At 43.1% G+C, this 9,227-nt stretch overlaps 1 pseudogene; it reads right to left on the reverse strand.

The window, feature by feature from the left end:
- Nucleotides 1–1,220: 1,220 nt before the first annotated feature.
- On the reverse strand, nucleotides 1,221–3,744 carry LOC147638425 (L-type lectin-domain containing receptor kinase SIT2-like; annotated as a pseudogene).
- Nucleotides 3,745–9,227: the final 5,483 nt, after the last annotated feature.

Below are 9,227 nucleotides of genomic sequence, written 5' to 3' on the forward strand. Positions count from 1 at the left end.
TTTGACAAATTTTGTTGTTAAGGTTTTTTTTGAAATAAATTTTGCAGTTTGGTAAAGTGTAAGATCCCTACAGAGTCCCAAACAAAAGTTTTTATTCTTAATTCTCAATTGGCTCTTCTACTAAGGGTCAAAAGTACCCCACCAGATAACATAAGAAGATGGTTTACTTACTGCAACTTCAAGGAAGTCAACACGATTATTTTTCCATATGAATCAAGGTAAATATACATATTTTTTATTTTATTTAAAATTTCGATTGATTAAATGTCCTGTTTTTAACTCAGGTTTTTAATGTTTTAGCAATCATTGGAGCCTTGTCTGTTTGGAGCTAGACAAGAAGATTGTCTGGACTATGAATTCCATACCGACAGGCACACACCCTAAATTGAGACTGTGAGTCTTGCTCATTTATATTACTCTAAATTACCAAGTCCTTCTGTAGTTTTTTGTCTTATTAAATTTGTATGCCTTGACAGTTGTATTAAGAGAATGCTTGCAGCCATTGGCCCTATTTACCTTGTTGAAGGCATTTTTGACTCTGCAATCAAGGAAATATATGTGCCATATCAAACAAATGGCTATTCGTGTGGCTGGAGAACTATTATACATGCAGAGTACCTACTAGATAGCCTGTTTCAACATAACTCTACATGGACCAAGGTAATAAAACTTATTGATCATTTTTACCTCAGCAATCATAAATTTATGATCATTTCTACCTCAGCAAACTTATTGATCATTTCTACCTCAGCAATCATAATTTTATGCTCTAATAAACTTGATGATTTTTTTTCCTTTCACTGTAGTCAACTATTGAAAGATACGACAACCTCTTTGTCGAGCGCTATAGAGTGATGATACGGATGATCTTAAGATGTGCTGAGGAGATGACCCCACAGAACGCACCTACTTTCCTAGATGAGGTTGAGGTTCTCATCGACGATGGACCTGTTCAGCCAAAGGCCAACCAGGGGAAGGTAGAGAAGAGATTGAAAATATTTGGTACCAAATTAAATATTAAACCTGGATTTCATGGTTGGGGTTGCATATTGCCCATTTGAAACTTAATAAATTGTATTGAGGCGGTTTAATAATAATATTATTTTGACAACACGGTACTACAGCCCCACCTAGGGGTTTTAAAATATTATTCTTGACAACACGGTAATGACAACGCCAGCTTAGGAACAACCCCTGCTGAAAGTCGACACGAAGAACTGCTATCGGCCAGTAAGAGGCTCCGTTGAGAAGGCGAGGGAAGACGCCCGAGGGGGGAGGGAGAGACCAAAAGCTACAGGGGGAGGCGGAGGCGGAGGCGGAGAAGGGAGGGAGACGGATGATGAGGAGAGGGCATGGACGACTTCGCGGATGGAGGGGCGGAAAGGGGTATGTTGGTGGCAGCAAGCTAGGCCCAGCATGAGCAGGAGCTCCATCTCCTTCGCATCATATGAAGCAAGGGGTTTGTCCGCTGCCTCTACTAGGCAGCCCTCCTCAAGTAGCGCAGTACCTCAGCCGAAAGGCGTCGCCCGATCGCCAACTCTACCGCCACCGCCCCAAAGCTATGCCCCAAAGCTATATAGGTCAGACTCTTTTGTCACCATCCCCGTCTCCGTGCATTCGGGCGCCATGTACCCTGGCGTGCCGACAATGGTCCTGGTCTCTGCCCCAGCGCTGCCGTCCCTGCCCTCGATCAACCTTGCCAAGCCGAAATCGCCCAACCTAGCATTGAAATCGGCGTCCAACATCAAATTGCTGGGCTTGAGATCTCTGTGCACTACAACCATTTCCCACTCTTCATGCAGGTAGAGCAGACCTGCCGCCGCGCCAAAGAGGTGATAGTTCAAGTGGTAAAGTGTTTGCCTAGGACCGAAAGGTCTTGGGTTCAAACCCTGCTTGGACCCCTCGCGGTACCTCTCATCCGCGCTCTCCATAAGCTTCTCTTTCAGCGTCGATCGTGTTATGGCCGCCTTTCCCAGGAGGACTCGAGTGTAGCCCCTCCGCTCTCTGTGGTCGAGTGTGCTTGTCGCCCTCTTCAGAGGACCGCGTAGATGGTCTTGTAGCTCACGACACCAGCGTGGCTGGGAAGTTGAGCGAGTTCTAATGTTAACTATTAGTAGGATCTCTCTCCCGGATTAAAAAAAGAGCAGACCTGCCGCCAAACCCTTGAACACATGGTACCTCCTCTCCCACCCAAGCACCTCATGTCCGCCTCCCCTTTTATTCCACTTGTCCAGGCTCCCGTTGGGCATGTACTCGTACGCCAGCAGCAGCCTCGCTCGCCCGCGGTCGTGGCACCATCCAAGCAGCTGCACTAGGTTCTTGTGTCGTAGTCTGCCTATGATGGTCACCTCCGCTATGAACTCCCGGACGCCCTGCTTCGACTGCTGCGATAGACGTTTCACGGCCACTGCTGACTTGTCCGATGGCAACGCCCCTCTGTAGACCGCCCCGAAGCCACCTTCTCCTAGAAGGCAACTGGCGCTGAAGTTGTTAGTCGCTTTCCTCAGCTCCCTGTAGGTGAACTTTCGAGGGCCGAAGTTTAGGTTGGCCCAATTCTGGCGCAACAGATCAGCCCTCCTCCTCCTCTTTCTTGCCCCACCAGGATAAGCATAGTCACGATAAACCGCAAAACTATCAGAGCTGCGCCACCGGCAATCAGTCCGACAAGAAGCGGCGCAAGAGCTGTGCTCCCGGAGGAGACAGGGAAGCCTTCAGCAGCGAAATTCCAGACGAGAACGCAATGGGTTTCTGAAGCAGTCCCTGTAGAAGCAGAGAAGCCCACACAGACTGTTTCTGGGAGATACTAGCGGAGGTTGATTTCGAACTGAGAGATCACTGGGCAGTGGGCAGACTGGCTTGTCCATGTTGGGTCCATCATTAGCTAGGTACACATCAAGCATGTGGCCATGTCCATCGTAGTCGATCCAGACGCTGGTATTGGTGTTTGTGTTGCGGTTGAGGGAGACATTCTGAGGGGTGAGAGACTGGTTAATGATGGAAACTACGCTGTGGATGTTGACGCCCACATGATTACTATCCGGATCAAAGGCGTCCTTGAAGGTATCAAATTCTACCGCCACCAGCCTCTGCATGCTATCAGAGCCTCCAGGGCTTGCATTAAGGCTCGCATTGAAGAGACCAAGCCACTCCCCATAGCCGTTCTCAACATCTGTTTCATTTCCCCTATGCGAGCTCAAGAGAAACGTCATGCCGCCGCCTGTGGCATTGCTCCCACCGGTCCCCATCGGCCCCATATTCAGCAGAAAGCAGGTGTTGAAAGATGCTGTGTAGTTGTATTTGGGATCCATAATCCGCAGAGATTGGTAGTATGTGATTTGTCCAGAGCTGTTGTGTGTCGTAGGTCACCTGCAGTGCACCGAGCTGGATACCAGAGCTTCTTGCCGAGAAGTCCAGCGAAGGCATGTCGCTTGGTGTGAAACTATCGAAGGAGAAGTTGAGATCTTGCGACCTGCTCCGGGCGAGGCAAGACAGCCAGAGAATCAGAAAGAATGTGAACGGTGGGCGCAGGAGAAAGGCGCTGAGGCCAGGCACAGCAGCCAGTAAAGGTGGCAGGAGGGAACTGAGGCCAGGCGAAGTGGCGCCTCTAAAGGTGCAGAGAGACTGTTCTTGAACGTGGAGGGCGTGCTGAGAGTGAGGAAGGGAGACGAAGAAGTTTTCATGGAGAGTACAAACTCCAGAGCGGAAATAAAAATCTCGCGTTGTGAAAGAGGTGCCATTTGTCATCGTCCGGGAAGTCTTCTTACTAAAAGGAAGACATACACGCCATGCCATGCCATCCACGACGTCCCTTCGCCTGGCTATTAACGGAGCCCGCACGGACCTGGTGGATTTTTTTTATTTTTTATTTTAAAGACAAGAGGGATTATATTATAACATATCGGAATACAAAATGCTTTTTAAACAGAGACGCATAACTCTTTAACATATTCAATCAGCGTAGATTTTCCCTCCTAGAGATAATGACGAGAGGCCAAACATTAAATGCAAACACAAGTAAATTTATTGACAATTGACCAACCAATCAGCGTAGGTCCAAATCAATGCTAAAAAGACCCGTCCTTCCTTTAGCGTCCTGTTAAAATTCAAAAAAACCTATAGAATTTACTCTCCATCGATAAAATTTATAAGTTTTCTAGTTATAAAAACCGGTTAATAATGAGATTTTGAATAGGCAAATCGATTGTACTCCAATTTGTCTTTTTTCTCATCGGCTAAGAAAAAAGTTTTTCTCTAGCATTGCGAGTCCAAATCAGATTTAAATGCAAAAAACACAAAGTAAATTAAGTATGCTATTATTGACTCCTGACTCTTAAGGCAAGCTTGTGGAGCAGCTGTGGCTTGCATTTCAGGAACTGTGATAAGAAGAGAATGTCATGTTCAAGGACATTGTACTCATTAGAGCTCTCTATATGTTGTACCCTGTCTCTTTCTAATCTCTTAATATAAGTAGCCTTATTTTTTAAAAAAGCATGGGGACCGGGTAATAACAATCTTTCAAAAATTCTGACTATAATTTGTTATTACTTTTCTTGTAAAAAACAATTATTCATGTCATAACATTGATTTCTAGCAACCAACTATATTTTAACTTTGAGTTTTCATGAAAAAAGCCATAATTTGACACATCGAGGATCGTGATTCACAACCACTTCCCTACCATGAAAGGTTGTATTCTTACAATTAAACACATTCACTACAAACAATTGGGAAAGCCAGTGCAACGTGGAAATTGGCTCGAAAAAGACTCTCTTCTCCCTCCCTACTAGTACTTAAAAAAATATATTTTTCAACCAATCAAAATAAGGACAAATCTTAAATCTTTTTGTTCCAAAATCTCTACAATATGCCGGTTTTATAACTAAAATATATGAAAAATCATTCCTTAAAATAAGGGCTACTTAAAATCTCAGCCAGTTTTTCTTAATTATGGCCAGTACAAATACACTAGAATAGTGTTTTTTTTATTAGCCTTGCTCCCTACTCCAATGTTCGGGAAAAAAAACTTGAGGGAACCTGACAAGAATCCTTCTCACATGGGAGGCTCGAAAGGCCTTGCTCGAGTTATACCATTGAGGATGTATGACCACTAGGGTTGTATGTCTCTTGAGCTTTTTTTAAGGGTTGCAGTTCTGCATCCATCTTTTTGATAGATTCCCTTCACTTGCCTTCTCTTGTTTGATCTCTTTGCAGCAAAGGGGGTGCCTTGTCGTTGGTGCTTCATTCATGGACAAAAGCGACAATGGCTCCCTTGAGAATTTGCCACATCAAGGCTTGAGCTTTGCTAACATCTTGAACTCCCCATTAGGATTTGTACGGCATGAACAAGGCTTGGCCTTCATCAATGTGAGTGGCTACCCATCTCTGATGAATCTAGGCCCAAATGTGTCGCTTTCATCCCATGATGATTTTAGTAACAATGCTTCATTATGGCCACAGTGGCATGTGGTGGGCATGCATTCGCCCTCTTAACCAAATTCGGTAGGCAAACCATCAAGCTGATAAACCATGCAAGTCCCCTTGCTCCATGCAACTCCCAGTCTCACTTTTAGTATATGTGGCTATGGTGGGCATGAATTCACCCTCTTATCCAAACTTGAAAGGAGAACCATCAAGCTGATAAACTATGCAACCTCGCTCTATGCAACTCCCAATCTCACTTCCAGTACATTTGGCATCATTGGCCAAGTGGTTGTCGACTCCTTGCCTCTCTCTCATGTCGGATTCAATCCTTTGTTCAACCTACTTGCGAACGACGATAGGGAGAAATGTCTTCAAAGAGGGTGAAGTAGAAAATTTATCATCTGAATCTGTGTTGGTGTAGTCCACGCCATCATGGACATAATCATAACATCCCAAGAGTGTAGGACACTCATGCAAGATGCCAAAGAAAGAATCATCCCATGCGAAGAATACCGAACCATCCGTGTGAAGGAAGTCAAGCAATGATACAATAAAATCCCCATGTGCGGACCATCTGGCACAAACATCCACCTCATTAAACAAATGTCTCGAGTGACTAGGCATCAATCCCATGAGCTTAAAAAACCACCCGTGGCATGAATAGGCGGCCTCATCATAACATGAAATCAATGTGAATGAGAATTTGAAGGCCTAAACCTCGAAGTGCCAAAAGTATGTGTGAATGCAACAAAAGAAATATGATTTGTGACACAAAATGGTGGCTCGTGTAATGAGCATAGAGCCATGAAGATATTGCATGAGCATTCCTCTTAATCCGAGATGGTAACATAGTGATGTTGATGATGATGGGGTGTAGAATGTCGATCGAATGAGGGGTAAAAATAGTAAGAAAAACCCATAACTATACGCGAACAATCTCCACAAGGTACTCCCAAATGTGTTAACACTCTTCAAAATATAAAAAATGTGAGAACATGCTCACAAAGCACTCAACGTGACGGTACAATCCCCAAATAAAGCACCAATGCACATGCTCTTGAAATGGTCGCGTGTGTGAATAATCCCTCACAAATGCTCAAGGGGTGTAAACAAATCCAATGACCCGCACATCACATGTGAACACCTCAAAGCATAACGAGTGAAAAGTCCAAAATAATGCAGCAATATCCTACCCTCACACCACATGTGAACAAGTTGGTGTGGATAGTACGGAATGTAAGTGAATAAAGGTGAATGGGCAAGTGTGAAAGATCTTGGAATCTTAGTGGACAATATAGATGGCCAAAGTGTGGAAAAGTGGTGTGAAATGGAAAGGGGTAGAAGAAGAATAAAAAAAACCCTACATTCCCAAACGTTATTGTTTTTTTAAATTATCTCCTCTCTCCTTCTTTCTCACACTCTAGCGGCAGCCTAAATTTTTATCTCCCTTCTTTCTCTACTTCATGCTAAGAGATGGCTGAATGAGACGAGCTAAGAGCTTAAGCTTGATGAAGCAAAACATTATCTGGCGAGCCTCTATTAGGCGACGACCCATGTTTTTTTTTTTGGTTGTGTTTTATAAAAAGAATTCCACTAACTAGTGGCTGGTTGAGCTGTGAATAAGAGAAGGTGATGAAACCCAAACAACACAAAGATGCAGTGGTTGAGCTGAGAAGAAGAGAAGGCGATGAAGCCCAAACAACACGCAGATGCGCTGGCTGAGCCGAGAAGAAGAGAAGCTGATGAAGCCTAAACAACACGAATATGCGCCGAGAAGAAGAGAAGGCGATAAAGCCCAAACAACACGAAGATGCGCTGTGGCTGAGCCGAGAGGAAGTCGAGGCGATGAAGCTATTGTATGATTTGTTGATGAGCTGCTTTCTGTGATGGTCTATATATATCTCTGCTACGCTGAACCTTGACGATGGAGACCCCAAGCCTTTAACGATGGGCTCTCTGCTATATATGTCATGGAGAGCTCCCAAGGTCCTATGGCTATGGCGTCCTCTGCACAGCTGCGTCTTACAGTTGCCCCAATTATTGTGGGGTTGTGATGTGCCCGAGGTAGTGAAACGTCAACTCTGAGACGCTTCGTTGAACGTCTAGGACCGGTGAGATAAGCTTGTTGTATGCCTGTGATACAGTTGAGAAACGCCTATAGTAGTAGTGGTTGCCTTTGAACGCTGCATCATCACATTGACAATCCTGCTGCTTCAAGATTTGATTTCTGGATTGTCTTTGCATTTCTTTATACATATGCACTAAGAAACTTATAAACAATACCCTGCACAACAACTTTGCATAGATCTGCTACAAAACTATAAATTGCACCACTTTGCATAACATATTCTGCAACAGAATTGCACTTTGCACTATAATCTTTATATACATCATAACTATAAACTGCATAGAAATCTATGTAGAATCTTCAAACTGCATATAAACTGCATAGAAATCTATATAAAATCTTCAATCTGCACCAATTCTTGGTTAGAAGTGCATCAAAACCTGCACAATAACCTTCAAAACTTCCAAGATTCTCAAGAAATAGGCAAATTTAGAAGAAAACTAAGTTTAAAAATCAATAAAATCAAGATTCTCTCAAATCTATACAAGAGTTAGGGTTTTTGACATTTGTGATTATCATATACTTAAAAATAATTATCATTTATCTCATTGCTAATCCACTCAAAATAGAATCAAAAGAAAATTTAAAAACTGTGTAAAAGTACTAATCTAAAAATGGATTAAGTACTAATCATTCCCTAGTCAAAACATCAAGATCTAAGCCAAGAGCTCTGATACCAATGCAAGAAAGGAAACATGACCAAGCTGAGATATTGGGATAGATCTACTCAAGGCATATAGTAGGCATGGGTGTAGGTCACGATCCTAAGGTAATAGCCAAGAAGACCATGGAAGCTTAAGCCATGAAAGCTCCAAGAAAGGTGTATCATATGATTAAATGGTAAAGTGATACAATGACCATGAGCCCTATGCATAATATAGCACCACAAGGCCCAAAAAGTAGACACATGTGAATGTCCGTAAGTCCCATGTGCCGAAGCCCATTCTCCATGTGCATATGCACCAAATCTACTTTGTTACTACAAAGTAGACACATGTGAATGTCCGTAAGTCCCATGTGCCTAAGCCCATTCTCCATGTGCATATGCACCAAATCTACTTTGTTACTATACAAAAAGCATCCTGACAGCATGTATGTCAGCATCACTACTACTATCACCAGTGATAATCAAGTTATCCACATAAATGACTAATAACATGATTCCAACAAGATACTCCATAATCTTGCTAGATCATGCTTTGGGTGATTGCTTCAAGCCATAGAAGGCTTTGCATAACTTGCACATAAAATCTAGATGTTCATCACTCTCATAACAACCTGGTGGCTCCATCATGTAAACCTCTTTTTGTAAATCACTCTCATAACATGATTTCAACAAGATACTCCATAATCTTGCTTGATCATGCTTTGGGTGATTGCTTCAAGCCATACAAGGCTTTGCATAACTTGCACATAAAATCTAGATGTTCATCACTCTCATAACAACCTGGTGGCTCCATCATGTAAACCTCTTCTTGTAAATCATCATGTAATAACACATTCTTTACATACATCTAATGTAAAGGCCAACCCTTCGTTGCAACTATGATTCCATTCTCGTAATTGGGCCAAATGTCTCTGCATAGTTAATACCATATGTCTACGCCAGATCCATCTGAGTTATGCTTAGCCTTGTACACCCATTTACATCCAATTTCTTTCTTATACTTATGCCAAA

This window comes from Cibotium barometz, chromosome 5 (assembly GCF_041138505.1).
Source record: "Cibotium barometz isolate CiBa-2024 chromosome 5, ASM4113850v1, whole genome shotgun sequence".
NCBI lineage: Eukaryota > Viridiplantae > Streptophyta > Polypodiopsida > Cyatheales > Cibotiaceae > Cibotium > Cibotium barometz.